This window comes from Lathyrus oleraceus, chromosome 3 (genome assembly GCF_024323335.1).
Source record: "Lathyrus oleraceus cultivar Zhongwan6 chromosome 3, CAAS_Psat_ZW6_1.0, whole genome shotgun sequence".
NCBI classification, from domain to species: Eukaryota; Viridiplantae; Streptophyta; class Magnoliopsida; order Fabales; family Fabaceae; genus Lathyrus; species Lathyrus oleraceus.
In genome coordinates this window covers 202,535,533-202,553,816 of record NC_066581.1, presented here as the reverse complement: position 1 = coordinate 202,553,816, position 18,284 = coordinate 202,535,533, and the positions used below count along the sequence as shown (strand labels likewise).

The 18,284-nt window shown below is 40.6% G+C and overlaps 1 non-coding gene across 1 annotated transcript; it reads right to left on the bottom strand.

The window, feature by feature from the left end:
• Positions 1 to 3,114: 3,114 nt before the first annotated feature.
• LOC127133706 (small nucleolar RNA R71) lies at positions 3,115 to 3,221 on the bottom strand. The gene has a single exon (XR_007807656.1). It is a non-coding gene; the product is annotated as a small nucleolar RNA R71 (small nucleolar RNA).
• Positions 3,222 to 18,284: the final 15,063 nt, after the last annotated feature.

Sequence of the window (18,284 nt, the reverse complement as noted above, 5' to 3'; positions counted from 1 at the left end):
CATCCTGTGTCCAAGTACCACTGGTCCTTGAATCTCTCTTCTTCTCTTGTTGTAACCATCAGCAACGTCTTTTCTTCTTCATGTTTCGCCAGCTTTGCATAAGTTTCTTGATTCTTCTGTTTTTCTGGACAATCACTAGAATAATGACCATACCTTTGACAATTGTAACACTGGATGTGACTCTTGTCTGGCTTTTGACCACCACTTCTTCCTCTACCTGCAACACCACCTATTTGGTTGCCTTGGTTCCAAGGTTTTCTCTGATTCGACCAATTTCCTTCTTGCTGATTTCGACCAGTCGAATTGTTGTAACCTCCTCTGCCTTTGTTGCCATTCCAGCTTCCTTTACCTTTTCTTTCTTTCACTGATTAAGCCTGCAAAGTCATATCACTCTTCGACTTTCGTGCAGCTCTTTCAGCCATTCTTTGTTCATGAGATTCAAGCGTCCCTTGAAGCTCTTCCTTTGTCAATTTTGACAAATCTTTCGACTCTTCTATGGCTACTACCATGTGGTCGAACTTTGGAGCCAACGACCTCAAGATCTTTCCAACAACAGATCTTGATGTCAACACTTATCCACATACCTTGATTTGATTCACCAGTTTTGTAACCTTGGTGAAGAAATCAGTTATGCTTTCATTGTCTTCCATCTAAAGCAATTCATACGTTCTTTTGTGAGTTTGTAACCTCACCTCTTTCACCTTCTCCGCGCCTTCAAACGATTTCTCCATAATTTCCCATGCTTCTTTCGTTGACTTTGCATCACTAACCTTTTCAAAGTTATCTGCATCAACACATTGATGGGTTATAAAGAGAGCTTTATAATCTTTCTTCTTCAATTCTTTATGTGCAGCCTTTTCTTGATCCGTCGCGGCTTCTGCAAGCGTTGCTACTCCTTCCTTCACAAGATCCCAAAGATCTTAATAACAAAACACAACCTTTATCTGCTTGCACCAATTCTCATAATTGTTGTTCTTAAAAATTGATCACACTGAATCACACCGCGTTTTTTACTCGGATTTCACATGTTTTTTAGGTCTTTATTATCATTTTGCTTGTGTTATGCTTTCTTTTATGTTGTTTTCAGGTATTTAGCTCTTTCATGACCTTTTTAGAAGAAACGAAGCAAAAAGACCATAAAATTAGGGTTTTCGGCAAAAATTGTACTCATGGTGTTCTGCATGGCGGCCGCTATAGGAGAAGCCATGACATATCAACCCTCAACCAGGAGGAAACTGCCACGATCCCCTGAACTTCCCCATTTACTCACATGGCGTGTGCCATGGAGGGGTGGCGGGCGCCACCTTTGCATTTCACGTTCCCACTAAAGAGAAGTTGAAGGGCATCCTGGTCTTTGCATGCTGCTGAATTCCTCTATAAATAGGTAATTCGAGTTCATTTCTAAATCATCCAACTTAGTTTACAACACTAAGACTATATTATCATCTGTAAAAGCGGTAATCCATCACATCGAGGGGTTATCGAACCTTAGTGAGATTGAGTTGGAGCACTTTGATTTTGCTGTCATCTTTATTTTCAAAGTCAAAGGTTTATTTACTTTCTTATACCAGATTTGAAGCCTCCGTTTGGAGAAGGTTCTAATTTAATCGCATTTTTATTTTACTTGCTATGCTTTACTTTATTTAATTTCTTGCCATGCTTTACTTTATTTGATTTCTTTCCATGCTTTACTTTATTTAATTTTCCCGCCATTATCTTTATTGCTCGCTTTAATTGTTTTACACGCTTTACTTGTTCTTTACGTCTTACATTCTAAACAACTTTTCAACATGTTCAATATCGTTGTATTTGTGTGTATTACCATGCCTGGCTAAATCTTTCAAAGGTTAGAATGTAAGGATCGCGGTTAAAGAGATGTTTCACATATTGCATCTGTAGAAATGCTTTAGGGACTGTTTTGATTCTTAATTCGAGTTTTCTAAAACAAACTTGGTTAATTTTAACTACTCAAGGAGTGCGAAAGCACCCTGGCTTAGTAACTAGGAATGTTTATCACTTTAAGGAAAAACGATTTTTGAAACTGTTTTCGGACGCGTTGATAGATTTAAAATCAGAAAACTCCTTAGGTAAAGCTTTCCGAATCAAAATCACTTTTCAACTAAGTTTACGAGTCTTATTTCTTAAAAATGGGTTTACTACTTTAGCGTTTTGTGCATCTTTTATAAGTGACAATAAAAGGCCTTAATTTAAGGGTAAACTCGGTTCTGAATACGCGAAAGCGAAAGTTCCCGTTAAATGGATTCTTTTCAAGAGTATAAAATATTGCCCCATAAGTAGTTCTATTTAGACAATCGAAGCATCGTTTAACTGACGTGAAATACATTCAAGCCTGTCTTTATCTGCACTGTATTTATCATTTTCTTTATTTACTGTTATTTTGCGACATCAATATCTCATTTGTACTGCCTTAGATAAACATAGTAACAATAGTAATCGATAGATTGACGATTTGGTCTCTGTGGGATCGATATTCTTTTATATTACTCTGACGCGATTCGTGCACTTGCAAATATAGCGATCAAGTTTTTGCCGCCGTTGCCGGGGACCAACTTCGTCAAATTTCGTACCCTGTTGTTACACCGTCTAGACTAAGGCATTATTAGCCGGTAAATGCGAAGAACCCGTAGTACCGGAAATTTAGTAGATCCTTTAGCGGAACCCGAACGTTACACTCGTACACGCCTCTTACTCGTCCGAATTAAGAAAGCTATGGCCGAGGATCGCGACCGGAGACCTCTTAAGGAATTTGCCCAACCCTCTGGCGAGGAACCTAGTTCTAGTATAGTAAACCCCCTCATTCCTGCCAACAATTTCGAACTAAAACCATATTTACTGCAACTAGTGCAACATAACCAATTCGCGTGTCTCGCTATTGAGAACTAAAATCAACATTTAAAATTCTTTATCCAATTGGCCGACACCTTTAAATCCAACGGTGCTTCACCTGATGCGATTCGTTTAAGATTATTTCCTTTCTCCCTCAGGGATAGAGCACGTTCATGGTTAGATTCACTTCCAGCTAACTCAATAACTACCTGGGAAGACCTTAGGAGAGTATTCCTTGCTAGATATTTTCCCCCTAGTAAGACTGTTGTTCTTCGAAACCAAATAACTAGAATTACTTAAAACCAAGGAGAATCACTTTTTGAAGCTTGGGAGAGATACAAGGAGCTATTAAGAGTCTGTCCACACCATGGCCTAGAACAATGGTTGATCGTTCATACCTTCTACAATAGACTCCATTATAACACAAAGATGAGCATCGACGCTGCCGCTGGTGGCGCGTTGATGAACAAACCTTACTCTGAAGCTTGTGTCCTAATTGAGAATATGGCCCAAAACCATTACCAATGGGGAACCGAACGAGCATCAGTAGAGAAAAAGGAGACCCAAGGTGGAATACATAAGATAAGTTCTATTGACATGATGCAAGCGAAGATGGACGCTTTAGCCCTTAAGGTCGAACATATTTCTACAAACTCAAACATCGCAGCGGTAGTCCAAACAGAGTGTGAACGACCTGAACACCGACCAAGTGAATTACGCCCAAGGTAACCCATTTTCAAACACTTACAGCCCTGGATGGAGGAATCACCTGAATTTCTCCTATAAAAGCCAGAACCCTATCCAAAATTATGCACCTTAAAGACCACAAGGTTTTCAAGCCCAAAAAAAAATCAACCTATGCAAGTTGTGCCCCAGAAGCCTAACCTTGAGAAGGTCATGGAGAACTTTATATCGGACCAGACTCAGCAAAATAAAGAATTCCTAAACCAGAACATTCACGTAAACGAACTGATAACACAATTAGGGACTAAGGTTGATCAGATAATTACTCACAATAAGATGCTTGAAAGCCAGATCTCACAGGTAGCACAAAACCAAGCCCCACAAACTACACTTGGAGGAACATTCCCTGGACAACCTCAACTCAACCCTCGAGGGCAAGCTAACGCTATCGCTTTACGAAGTGGGACCGCTTACGAAGGGCCTCGTAACCCAGCAATGAGCGAGTCCAAAGCTTCTAAAGAAAATATACCTACTAACCAAGAAGAGGAACCAGTGGAACCCGAAAAACAAACCGACCAAGAAGGAGAAGCCAAGGATAAAACATACAAACCGCCACCCGCGTACAAACCACCAATCCCATATCCGCAAACACTTAAACAAACCAAAATCAATAACCAATACCAAAAGTTTATAAAAGTGATAGAGATGCTTCATGTAGAGATTCCTTTCACCAAAGCCATCACCCAAATTCCATCTTACGCCAAATTTCTCAAAGACATCTTAACCAACAAGCGTAGGCTTGATGATCCCAAACCCTTGGAATGCAACTTTATTTTCGAGAATAAACTTGCTAAGAAGGAGAAAGACCCTGAGAGTTTTTCTATACCTTGCATTATAGGGAGTCATGTGATCGATAAAGCTTTCCTAGACTTAGGCGCTAGTGTGAATTTAATGCCCTTAACTTTGTGTAAAAGGTTAAACTTAGGAGAATTACAACCAACTAAGATGTCCCTCCAATTAGACGATAGATCTGTTAAGTATCCTGTAGGTAGGGGTGGCAAAACGGCCTCGGCCCGCTGGGCATGCCCGTTTTGTCCGCACTTTTATGCGGGGTGGGCTAAGGATTTAGGCCCTCACCCTCAAATGTGTCCGCCCCGCCTCGCCCCGTTTTTTTCGCGGGCTTTTACGGACACGTGTATTTACATAAATTTTTGCAATTTTAGGCTTAAAGAGTGCAGTGTCCACGGGCTTTCCCCGCCCTCACTTTTTTACGGGGCGGGTCTAAGTTGTAGGCCCACATCCTCAACTATGACCGCCCCGCCCTGCCCCGTTTTTTTTGGGCTTTTGCGGGGCGGGCCTAAACGGGGCGGGCATGCCTGTTTGCCACCCCTACCCGTAGGCATATTAGAAGACATCCCCATTAGGATTGGTTAACTTTATATCCCGACAGACTTTGTGGTCATGGATATCAAGGAATACGACGATATCCCTATCCTTTTAGGTAGACCATTTTTATCAACAGCCAGAGCTATAATAGATGTTAAAAGAGGAAAATTGACTTTCGAAGTAGGAGATGAAAAGATAGAGTTTATTATTTCAAAGTTCCTGATGGCACCAATCATAGGGGACACATGTTACGCGATTGATATCATAGATGAATGCATAACGGAATTTGATCAAGAAGAACCTATGATCGAACCATTTTCAAACCCTAATAAAAAGGATGACGAGCCAAAGGAAACGGAACCTCACACTAACGAATGTTTGGCCCTTACTCCTGACCTTTCACCAAATTCTCAAAAACCAACTCAAGAACTTAAGGAATTGCCCAAGAACCTAAGGTACGCGTTTTTGGATAAAGAAATGAACCGCCCAGTAATAGTTAGTGCCACCTTAAACCAAGACGAGACAAACCAACTCTTGAATGTTTTACGAAGATACTCCTCTGCCCTAGGATACAACATCTCTGATTTAAAAGGTATAAGCCCATCTATGTGTATGCACAGGATCTCGCTAGAGGAGGATTCAAAACCTTCCAGAGAACATCAGAGAAGAATCAACCCTGTAATGAGTGAGGTGGTAAAGAAGGAAGTCCTTAAACTACTAGAAGCTGGTATAATCTATCAGATCTCCGATAAGTCTTGTACATGTGGTACCCAAAAAAGGAGGCATCACAGTCATGCAGAACGAGAAGGGCGAGCAGGTGGTTAAACGTATATAAGGTGGATGGCGTATGTGCATAGACTATAGGAAACTCAATAAGGAAACTAGGAAAGACCATTTCCCCCTTCCATTCATAGATCAAATGCTTAAGCGTCTTGCCAGACACTCTTACTTTTGTTATCTGGATGGATATTCTGGATTTTTCCAAATACCCATACACCCCGAGGATCAAGAGAAAATAACCTTCACCTGTCCTTACGGAACATTTGCTTATAGAAGAATGTCGTGTGGACTCTGCAATGCGCCAGCTACTTTCCAACATTGTATGATGTCAATCTTCGCAGATTATCTCAACTGAATTATGGAAGTGTTCATGGATGATTTCTCGGTATGTGGGTTTAACTTTGAGAATTGCCTCATTAATCTTGAGAAAATCCTAGAAAGATGCGTAGAAGTTAACCTTGTATTAAACTAGGAGAAGTGCCACTTTATGGTTAAAGAAGGCATAATGTTAGGACATATAATGTCATACGGTGAACTGACTTGGGGTATTTTGCTTTTTATCGCAATGTCGCGGATAGCAAGAGTCGCCACCGACTTTTCTTTTATCCAATAAGGAAAGGTGGAAAAGAACAGGAAAGACCTCAATAGATTTTGGGTTCGGGAGGTACATTATACAAAGGGAAGGTATTAACACCCTTTGTATCCATGGTTATCCATGGGCTCTTAATTGCTGGATCACTCATATTTTTGTCTGAAAAGTGTTGGTGAATTGTTTAAAAATGTTTCGAAAAAAAGAGTTTAACTTTGTAATGATTCTCGTATGAATGTATACAAAGTATTTATCTCGTTTGATTTTGAAAAACAGTTTAGAAAAATATAACTTGGTAATGATTCTAGTATGAATGTATACCAAGTGGTGATTTTCTAGGACTTGCAAAGTGTGAGGGGTGGAAAATGTTTTAGGTTATGATCCAGTAATTGAGAGTTATACCTTCTTAAGGTCATTATGGGCATTTCCTATCCTTATGAGGGTAAAACTGTCCTTACTATTGAGAAGTAAGTAGTTTTATCCTTTGGATGTAAAAGGGTCATTGTAGGATCATCGATAGGTCATTGAAGGCAACAGTTGTAAGGATACTTTAGCATTCGAAGGGACGATCATCATTTAACCGTAGGCTACACCGAAGGGTCATCGAGGGACAAAATCGTATTTTCGAAGGCAACATCCGAGGGACCATGATTTAGTTTATGATGATTTAACTGAAGGGTCTTTGCTAAGTGTATCCCTACATTCGCGGGACATGACCGTAATACCGAAATCGTGGGGTAACAAAGAGAGGTCCAAGATCACATATTTAAAGGCCGTACTTTACAATCAATTAGGCAATTAGGATGAATCTCCACATTAAGATCAATACATTAAAATCAGCTAAGTAATTGAGGGTGGATCTCCACATTAAAATTAATACATTAAAATTAATTAGGTAATTTAGGGTGAAACTCCACAAAGGTATCCCACAAATAAAGTGGAAGACCTATACAGCGATCTTTTCCTGGGGTGTGTGTGAACCTTTGCAACATTCAGCAAACGGGTTAGAATACTAAATCAGGGCGCAATCGGGGATTACACCGCAAAACGAACACAGCAGTATGCATGGCAGGCAAACAACGCAGAATTAACATAGAATAGATCAGATAAGCATAGGACATAACAACCAAAATATTAGCGACTGTCACGTTCGCCTCTGCCTCGCCTAGCGAAGGCCTAGCGAATATTCGCTACATGCTCGCTTAGCGATGTGCTAGCGAGCGGCTGCGGGTTTTGAATTTCAGAACAGTATAATCTCAGCATGCTGCAAGCCTTATGGTATTCAATTACAGCAATAATATGGTCAAACATTCAGGATAGGCAGGCATACTTAAACTCACATGCAAAATCTAACTACATATCCAAAAATTCGATTATGATGCATTATGTATTTAGAGATTACAACTTGGAAGCATAAAACAATAGTGATGCGTAAACCTGTTGCAGCTGAATTGTAACACTGAACTGGCAGATCGCTTTTGGTATCGGGTGGAGTTGGACGGCGGTAACTTCGGTGCGGATGAGCGCCCGTCAGGGTTTCTTTACTTCGACCTCTCTGGACTAGTCTTTAGGGTTTCTATGCCAGGGTTTCCGTCCGTCTTCGTCTGTTTTTTTCTCCCCTTTCGTTACTGAAGCTTGGCTATTTATAATGCTCTTGTTGTGACCTAATGGGCTCAGAATGAAGCCCAGAAATTCTGATATTCGCAAGCTTCGCTAGGCGAAGGAGTTGCTCGCCTAGCGAGCAAGCTAGTTTGGGCTTTTACTGGATCTGATGCTTCGCTGGGGCGAGTGTCATGACGAAGTGTTCGCTAGGCGAAGGAATTACTCGCCTAGCGAGCAGGCTAGTTTGGGCCATTTGTGAGCTGGGTCTTGGTTCCTTTACGATCAATGTCTTGGAAACAAGTTGAAGTGCCTTAGAAATGCCTTGTTATATGAACGGGCAAATTTTGGGGTATGACAGCTGCCCCTGTTCAATATTCTTGAACCGAGAGAGTTAGAATGGTATGTACGCCATTCGTGGTCTGGAGGTGGAAGATTATTGAACACTAGAATGCCCCCAAAAATTTGCGCTTGTTAATCGAAGTTGGTCTTGATGGAGATGGGCTTAAAGATGCCATCCAGGAAGTTTGATGATGAGAGCTTCAGAGTGCGTCGTACATTAGACGATATCTGAAGACATGGGTGTCATACCGGGTCATACGCTAGACCGTATAGTGAGTCATCCATTATGCTATCGACTTCGCCGGGGAGTCAGAGTGTGTTATATACTGCCGGGGATAAGGGATCAGAATGGATCATACACTAGATCGCATCTGAATAGCAGAGTGAGTTGTCCATTAGGCGGATGACTTCACTGGGGATGAAAGATCAGAATGGATCGTACGCTAGATCGTATCTGAGTTGCAGAATGAGCCGTCCATTAGGCTGTATCTGAGGAAGGTAGAATTAGAATAGATCGTTCGCTAGATCGTATCCGAGTTGAAGACCCAAAGGGGTCGTACGTTAGGCCGTATGGGAGTTGCGGAATGAGTTGTCCATTAGGCCGGTGACTCCGCTGGGGAGGAAAGATCAGAATGGATCGTACGCTAGATCGTATCTGAGTTGCAGAATGGGCTGTCCATTAGGCAGTATCTGAGAGGGGTAGTCTTATGCTAGGCTACACGTCAGAATGTACCGTACACTAGGTAGCATCTGAGGAACTGAAGGTCTAACTGGGTCGTACATTAGACCGTATTTGAGCAGAATGAAGGTCAGAAGGGATCGTACGTTAGATCGCATCTGAGTTGAAGGAGCCATATGTTGAGCTGAATCAGAATGAACCGTATGCTAGGCTATATCTGATCGTATTTGTAGATGCTGTATTTGCAATAAATGGCCGGGATGGGCTTAAAGATACCATCCTTTAGGAGGATAATTAACCTGAAAAATAAAGTTAGCTTCATGCCATGTCATGATGCCTGAGATGTTTTATGCTTTCGACAATAAATGCGAACAATGTATGCCTGTGCATGCTATGAAACGGTGTAATGTATATGATGCGGAATGAAATAAATGTGAACATTGTACGCAGGTATGTGACGTGAAATGATGTAATGAATGCACTATGCGTCTGAAACGTTCTTCCAGGAGACTCTACTGGGGAAATAAATCTCAGTCTTCTGATCGGAGGTATTTGTATTGATGACCCTTTCTTAGCTGAGGATACTTGATTTCTGTCTGATGGCGGAAAACACTCAACAGAGCCCGGCTGGGGATGGAAGAGATGACCAGTCTGTCTGGCGATGCCAACCTCTTCTGGGAAATAGCTGGTTCTTGTTGGGGAATAGAATTAGCAACGGATTCATTGGGAAGCGTGATTAGACCTTCTCCTCGATCCTGAAGTCGTGTAGTAATTGCTATTGCTATTCTAGGCATGCATTTTTGTAAACATTGATCGTATTCAAATGCATAAATCAATTCAAACTAAATCAATGGATGTTTATGCAAACAAAGCAGAGGAAGTAAGACAACAACATTTTTTCGAAATAAAATTGTATTGATTTTAAAAGGGGGCCTATAAATAGGCAATTTGTGTACAAGGAGACAGAAACCCTAGTAAGAGGAAATTGTCAGGAAAACAGAGAGAAAGCTATGCAGAAAAAGTCCTATCGATTCTAATTCCACTACTGTCATTATGTCTTCAAGCCTCTCATCTCCTGCTGTCGGATAGAAGTGATTGGCTTGTTCAGTCCCTTTGACCTGGTTGAAGCTGACAGAGAACGGGACATAGTCATACGCTTTAATCCCTAATTTTTGCTTGGACCGCCTTTTCAGGTTTTCAGTCCACCAGGATGCCCTTTTTTGCCCAAGCCGCCTTTTCAGGTTTTCGACTTGCCGGGTGTACGTCTTTATATGTTTATCCCTAATTTTTGCCCGAACCCTTTTGGTTCGCCGGGATGCCCTTACTTTTGCCTAGGTACGTCGACCTAGCGGGTCTCTTTTATGCGTAGTATTTTTTAACTATGTCCGCGTTCACAGGATGCGGGAAGTCTTCGCCATCCATTGTAGTAAGTATCATGGCTCCACCAGAGAATACTTTCTTAACCACAAATGGCCCTTCGTATGTGGGAGTCCACTTGCCTCTGGGATCACCTTGTGGTAGAATGATACGCTTGATAACTAAGTCGTCGATTTGGTACGCTCGTCTCCTGACCTTTTTGTTGAATGCCTGGGTCATGCGCTTCTGATATATCTGCCCATGACAAACAGCCGCAAGTCTCTTTTCATCAATCAAATTTACCTGATCGAGTTGAGTTTGGATCCATTCATCCTCGTCTAAACCTGTCTCTTTCATGATTCTTAGAGAGGGAATCTGAACCTCCACCGGTAAGACGACTTCCATTCCGTAGACTAAAGAGAAAGGAGTTGCCCCTGTCGAAGTGCGCACTGAAGTGCGATAACCATGCAGAGCAAATGGTAACATCTCATGCCAGTCTTTGTACGTTACTGTCATCTTTTGCATAATCTTCTTAATATTCTTATTAGCAGCCTCCACGGCGCCGTTCATCTTTGGCCGGTACGGAGAAGAGTTATGGTGTGTTATTTTGAACTGCGTGCAGAGTTCAGTAATCATCTGGTTGTTCAAATTGGAGAGAGCAGGTTTCTCAGATGTATATAAGATAAGATCCATCTTAGAAATCAATAAAGTGGTATGATTCAACATATACTGTCTTAGTCGGCGAGCAGCCCAAGCCGAAGCATAACAAGCTTTCTCGAGCTGTGAGTATCTTGTTTCACAGTCGGTACCTTTTGCTAAGGTAGTATATTGCATGCTCTTTTCGACCAGACTCGTCATGTTGCCCCAACACACACCCTATTGAATTTTCTAACACGGTCAAATACATGATTAGAGGTCTTCCTTCAACAGGTTATAAGAGATACTTCTTGATTTTGTCAAAAAGCTTCCTGACATTCATCATCTCTTGACTGTTCTCAGTAATTTGAAGATGGGTTTGCAAGTAGCAGTCAAATGGGAGATAAATCGGGCGACGTGGTCCAGATTCACAATTTCGATCGATGCCTCATGCGGCTGAATAGTCCTTTCTTCTTGCAGTAGTCTGGCAAGTTCTCAGGTACTTCACAATCTTCCTCACTTCCATCCTTGGCTTGGTAGATCGGATTTTCAAAGTCATAATGAACAGTAGCAGAGTTATTACCAACAGGATCCTGAGTGGATATGAATACGCAATTTGTTACGTGAGTGTGTGCAAGAAAACATAGATTTGTTTAAAAGATGACAGGAAAGATAAAGAGCGCAATATTTGAATGCAAAAAAAAAAAAAATCCATTGATTCATTGAATGTGAATATGCTTATGAAAATGACAAAACATTTAACCAAATTTGATACATTAGATGAGCAATAACAATTATTCCTGACTAAAGGAAATCGGGATAGTGTCTTCAGCCTTCCCGTTATTGAGTCCGTCACCAATTGTTGGGAAAATCCAGCTATCCAGGTTGCAATCGCTATCAGCATCTTCTACAGCATTAACAGTCTCGTCTTGGTTAGGCAGAGGGGCAGCGATGTCGTTAGGAGTCTCCGGAGGATCAGAGGTAGCCGCCTGTATCTTTCCACTTTGAATACCGCGTTCAACATGTTCACCTGTTAATATAAGTTCAGTGAAACCTGATGAGGAACTTCTCAATAGATGGCTGTAGAATGGTCCAGTCAGTGTACTCATGAACATGTCCACTAATTCTCGATCAGTCATAGGGGGTTTGACTCTGCCAGCCAAATCTCTCCATTTTTGAGCGTATTCTTTGAAGCCTTCTTTAGAGCCCATAATCATATTCTGCAACTGTAGCCGAGTAAGCGCTAGTTCAGAATTATACTGGTAGTGCTTGTAGAAAGCTGTCGCTAAATCAGTCCAGGTGCGGATGTCAGAGCTCTCGAGCTGATAATACCATTCCAACTGTGTGCCAGACAGGCTCTCTTGGAAGAAATGGATCCATAGCTTCCTGTCAGTGGTATGCGGCTGAATCTTTCTCACATAAGCTCTCAGATGCATCTGAGGACAGGACGCACCATCGTACTTAGTGAAAGTGGGGATTTTAAATTTGCGAGGAATGGTCACATCGGAGACCAGACCCAAACTTTCGAAATCCAGACCGGGCGCCTTCTGACCCTCCATAGCTAGCATACGTTCTTCCAGCAACTTGTACTTATCACCTTTTGGAGAGTACTGCTCATTCTCATAATCTTCATCGTCGTCCTCCTGGCTGAAGAGATCAGCATTCTTCTCTTCTTGATCCTTCGGCGTTCTGATCTTGACTCCTGTGGCCTGTCCTCTAAGCCTTCTTCCCAGGTTAATGAAACTCACAGCTTTCTTGTCTTTCTTCTTTTCGAGCAAAAGAGCCTTCAGTTCCTCCTGCCCCCTGGATAAGTTCAAGATCATCTTCTGGAGTTGAGCATTCTGAGCCTGGAGATCTTTGACAATTTGTTCGAGGTCCATTTTTCTGTTTGCAATAGGAAGACCGTGAGACCACTGATCCCTTTAGAGTACCTGTTATGCAATGCTATGCAATGTATGAAATGTTTTCAAGGACTTTTGGAATTTAACTTTGCATAAACTACCAAAAAAAAAGGAAACTCTTGTTTTTTTTTTTTTTTTTTTTTTTACAAAACAGGGCAAAGTTAAATCCCTAAGCCCTCGAAATGGTTAGTACAATGCCATGATGTTATGATGTTATGATGTTATGTAAACAACAAGCACAAGCAAGTCACACAACCATCATTCCTGAGTTTTAAGGCTTGCATGAGTTCCATAGGTAAGTACCCTCCCCACTGAAGTTTGGTTGGTTCAACCTGTCCTAGAATAGTAACCGGATTCTAGAAGGATCTCAAATCATTGACCTTTCCTTAAGTCCACTTCAGTGCAACACCAAGTGGTTGACCGAAGCTTCCCTAAAGTCCAATCTCAAAGAGTGTAGTATCGAGTCTCAACCAACCTCAGTCGGAACCGAAGTCAGTTATCTCACTACTTTCTAATGGCTAGGATGAGTCAATTAGGGTTCTAAAGGTCTGGTTAATGCTTTGATGACACCACGCAGATGCCAAATTTTTCCTCAAGTAAACATGAGGAACATCAGGACATCCAAAGTGTCACATTAACCGTAGCCATCATTTTAACCATTCCAGTATACGACGGATAGTCGCGATGATCTATTGTTACTTACCTAAGGTACACTAGATCCGGGTGTAGGATCTTTCACTCAAGAATACCCAAGCAATCCCTTAAAAGTAAATCAGACAATTTTAAATAAGTGATCTTGTTTTTTAAGGTAACCTCTCTTGTAAGTATCCCCAGCAGAGTCGCCACTTCTGTCATACGGTGAACTGACTTGGGGTATTTTGCTTTTTATCGCAATGTCGCGGATAGCAAGAGTCGCCACCGACTTTTCTTTTATCCAATAAGGAAAGGTGGAAAAGAACAGGAAAGACCTCAATAGATTTTGGGTTCGGGAGGTACATTATACAAAGGGAAGGTATTAGCACCCTTTGTATCCATGGTTATCCATGGGCTCTTAATTGCTGGATCACTCATATTTTTGTCTGAAAAGTGTTGGTGAATTGTTTAAAAATGTTTCGAAAAAAAGAGTTTAACTTTGTAATGATTCTCGTATGAATGTATACAAAGTATTTATCTCGTTTGATTTTGAAAAACAGTTTAGAAAAATATAACTTGGTAATGATTCTAGTATGAATGTATACCAAGTGGTGATTTTCTAGGACTTGCAAAGTGTGAGGGGTGGAAAATGTTTTAGGTTATGATCCAGTAATTGAGAGTTATACCTTCTTAAGGTCGTTATGGGTATTTCCTATCCTTATGAGGGTAAAACTGTCCTTACTATTGAGAAGTAAGTAGTTTTATCCTTTGGATGTAAAAGGGTCATTGTAGGGTCATCGATAGGTCATTGAAGGCAACAGTTGTAAGGATACTTTAGCATTCGAAGGGACGATCATCATTTAACCGTAGGCTACACCGAAGGGTCATCGAGGGACAAAATCGTATTTTCGAAGGCAACATCCGAGGGACCATGATTTAGTTTATGATGATTTAACTGAAGGGTCTTTGCTAAGTGTATCCCTACATTCGCGGGACATGACCGTAATACCGAAATCGTGGGGTAACAAAGAGAGGTCCAAGATCACATATTTAAAGGCCGTACTTTACAATCAATTAGGCAATTAGGATGAATCTCCACATTAAGATCAATACATTAAAATCAGCTAAGTAATTGAGGGTGGATCTCCACATTAAAATTAATACATTAAAATTAATTAGGTAATTTAGGGTGAAACTCCACAAAGGTATCCCACAAATAAAGTGGAAGACCTACATAGCGATCTTTTCCTGGGGTGTGTGTGAACCTTTGCAACATTCAGCAAACGGGTTAGAATACTAAATCAGGGCGCAATCGGGGATTACACCGCAAAACGAACACAGCAGTATGCATGGCAGGCAAACAACGCAGAATTAACATAGAATAGATCAGATAAGCATAGGACATAACAACCAAAATATTAGCGACTGTCACGTTCGCCTCTGCCTCGCCTAGCGAAGGCCTAGCGAATATTCGCTACATGCTCGCTTAGCGATGTGCTAGCGAGCGGCTGCGGGTTTTGAATTTCAGAACAGTATAATCTCAGCATGCTGCAAGCCTTATGGTATTCAATTACAGCAATAATATGGTCAAACATTCAGGATAGGCAGGCATACTTAAACTCACATGCAAAATCTAACTACATATCCAAAAATTCGATTATGATGCATTATGTATTTAGAGATTACAACTTGGAAGCATAAAACAATAGTGATGCGTAAACCTGTTGCAGCTGAATTGTAACACTGAACTGGCAGATCGCTTTTGGTATCGGGTGGAGTTGGACGGCGGTAACTTCGGTGCGGATGAGCGCCCGTCAGGGTTTCTTTACTTCGACCTCTCTGGACTAGTCTTTAGGGTTTCTATGCCAGGGTTTCCGTCCGTCTTCGTCTGTTTTTTTCTCCCCTTTCGTTACTGAAGCTTGGCTATTTATAATGCTCTTGTTGTGACCTAATGGGCTCAGAATGAAGCCCAGAAATTCTGATATTCGCAAGCTTCGCTAGGCGAAGGAGTTGCTCGCCTAGCGAGCAAGCTAGTTTGGGCTTTTACTGGATCTGATGCTTCGCTGCGGCGAGTGTCATAACGAAGTGTTCGCTAGGCGAAGGAATTACTCGCCTAGCGAGCAGGCTAGTTTGGGCCATTTGTGAGCTGGGTCTTGGTTCCTTTACGATCAATGTCTTGGAAACAAGTTGGAGTGCCTTAGAAATGCCTTGTTATATGAACGGGCAAATTTTGGGGTATGACATATAATATCTGAAAGAGGCATTGAGGTCGACAAAGCAAAGATAGAAGTGATAGAAAACCTTAACCCTCCTAAGACTGTTAGAGAAGTCCGAAGTTTTCTTGGACACGCCGGTTTTTACCGATGCTTTATCAAAGATTTCTCTAAAATAACAAAACTCTGACCGACCTTCTGATGAAAGACGTTGAATTCATTTTCGATGAAAAATGTATTGAAGCCTTTAATCATTTAAAACAAGCGCTAATTTCAGCACCCATTTTACAAACTCCGGATTGGACTCAACCTTTTGAAATAATGTGTGATGCTAACGATTTCACTGTAGGAGCTGTTTTAGGACAAAGAGAAAATAAGAAATTACATGTGATATATTACGCTAGTAGAACCCTAGATGCCACTCAACTTAATTATACGACAACAGAGAAGGGACTCCTAGCTGTAGTTTTTGCAATTGATAAATTTAGGTCTTATCTTGTCGGATTTAAGATTACAGTCTATACAGACCATGCAGCTATCCGTTACCTTCTAAGCAAAAAGGATGTGAAACCTAGGTTACTCAGATGGATCCTTTTGCTGCAAGAGTTCGACTTAGATATCCGAGACAAAAAAGGAATAGAAAACGTAGTTGCTGACCATCTTTCCAGACTAGAGCATTTGAAGCCAGACCATTTACCTATATAAATGATGATTTCACCTATGACAGATTGATAGCTAAGTTAGATACCGTTCCCCTTGAACCTGATAAAGAAAACCTTGGAACAGTTTCAGAGATTAGCAGAGTACCATGGTACGCTGATTTTGTGAATTATCTAGCCGCTTATATCATACCGCCTGACCTCAATTATCAACAAAAGAAGAAGTTCTTTAAAGATGTAAGACATTTCTATTGGGACGAACCACTCCTTTTTAAAAGAGGAACAAATAACATATTTCGACGTTGCGTCCCGGAAGAAGAAGTCAGAAATATCATAGAGCATTGTCACTCTTCACCCTATGGTGGTCATTCAAGCACATCCAAGACATACGCTAAGATCCTTCAAGCTGGTCTTTATTGGCCAACACTATGGTGTGATGTCCATACTTATATTATCCAATGTGACCGGTGCCAGCGCGTTGGAAACATTGCAAGACGCGACGAAATGCCTTTGAAGAACATCCAAGAAGTGGAATTATTTGATGTTTGGGGTATTGATTTCATGGGACCTTTTCCATCTTCGATGGGAAACAAGTATATTTTGGTAGTCGTCGACTATGTGTCCAAATGGATAGAAGTTATAGCCTCACCCACTAACGACACAAGAGTAGTCATCAAGATGCTTAAAAATAATATTTTCCCCAGATTTGGAGTACCACGACTTGTCATAAGTGATGGTGGATCACATTTTATATCCAGGATATTCGATAAACTCTTAAGAAAGTATGAAGTAAAACACAGAGTAGCAACACCATATCATCCCCAGACTAATGGTCAAGTGGAAGTATCAAACAGAAAGATTAAGCAAATCTTGGGAAAAACTGTTTCAATATCCAGAAAAGATTGGTCTGAAAAGCTAACAGAAGCATTGTGGGCTTACAGAACTGCTTACAAAACCCCTTGGAAAGTCATGTCATTTACATTTTGAACTTAAGCACAAAGCGTATTGGGCCATCAAGACCCTGAATTTGGATTACCTAGCGTCTGGCGAGAAGCGAATCCTCGACATCCACAAATTGGAGGAACTCCGCCAGAACGCTTACGAGAATGCCATTATATACAAAGAAAGAACCAAAGCATGGCATGAAAAAAGGATTTTGAAAAAGGACTTTAATATAGGCGACTCTGTTCTCCTTTTCAATTCCAGATTATGACTTTTTCTAGGTAAGTTGCGTTCGAGATGGACATGCCCCTTTAAGGTTTCCAAAATCCTCAAATCTGGAGCAGTTGAAATCCGGAACAATTCCTGTAATCCGTTTGTGGTAAATGGACAAAGACTGAAGCAATATCAAGGAGGTGACATCCCCACAGAAGGCCCTGGCCATACTCTGATCGACCCTCCGGTTCCTACCTCTGATATATAAAGTTCGAGTCGTCAAGCTAACGACGTTAAACAAGCGCTGCATGGGAGGCAACCCATGATTTCTTTTTTCCTTTACTTTACTTTTACTATTTCAATTTATATTTTCATATGTTATATATATATATATATATATATATATATATATATATATATATATATATATATATATATTATATATATTATATATATATATATATATATATATATATAATATATATATATATATATATATATATATATATATATATATATATATATATATTATATTATATATATATATATATATATATATATATAATATATATATATATATATATATATATATATATATATATATAATATATATATATATATATATATATATATATATATATATTATATATATATGTTTAGACTAACAGTTGCAATGTTTGCGATTTCAGGTGTCCTCTGTTTTTAACCTAACTTTTCAGGATGGAGAATTTTGATACTATGTCAGTGATCTTTCGTGACCCAGTACAGGAGCAACGCTACACCATGCTTTCCCAGCGTCCAATGCTGCCCACCAGATATCCTGAT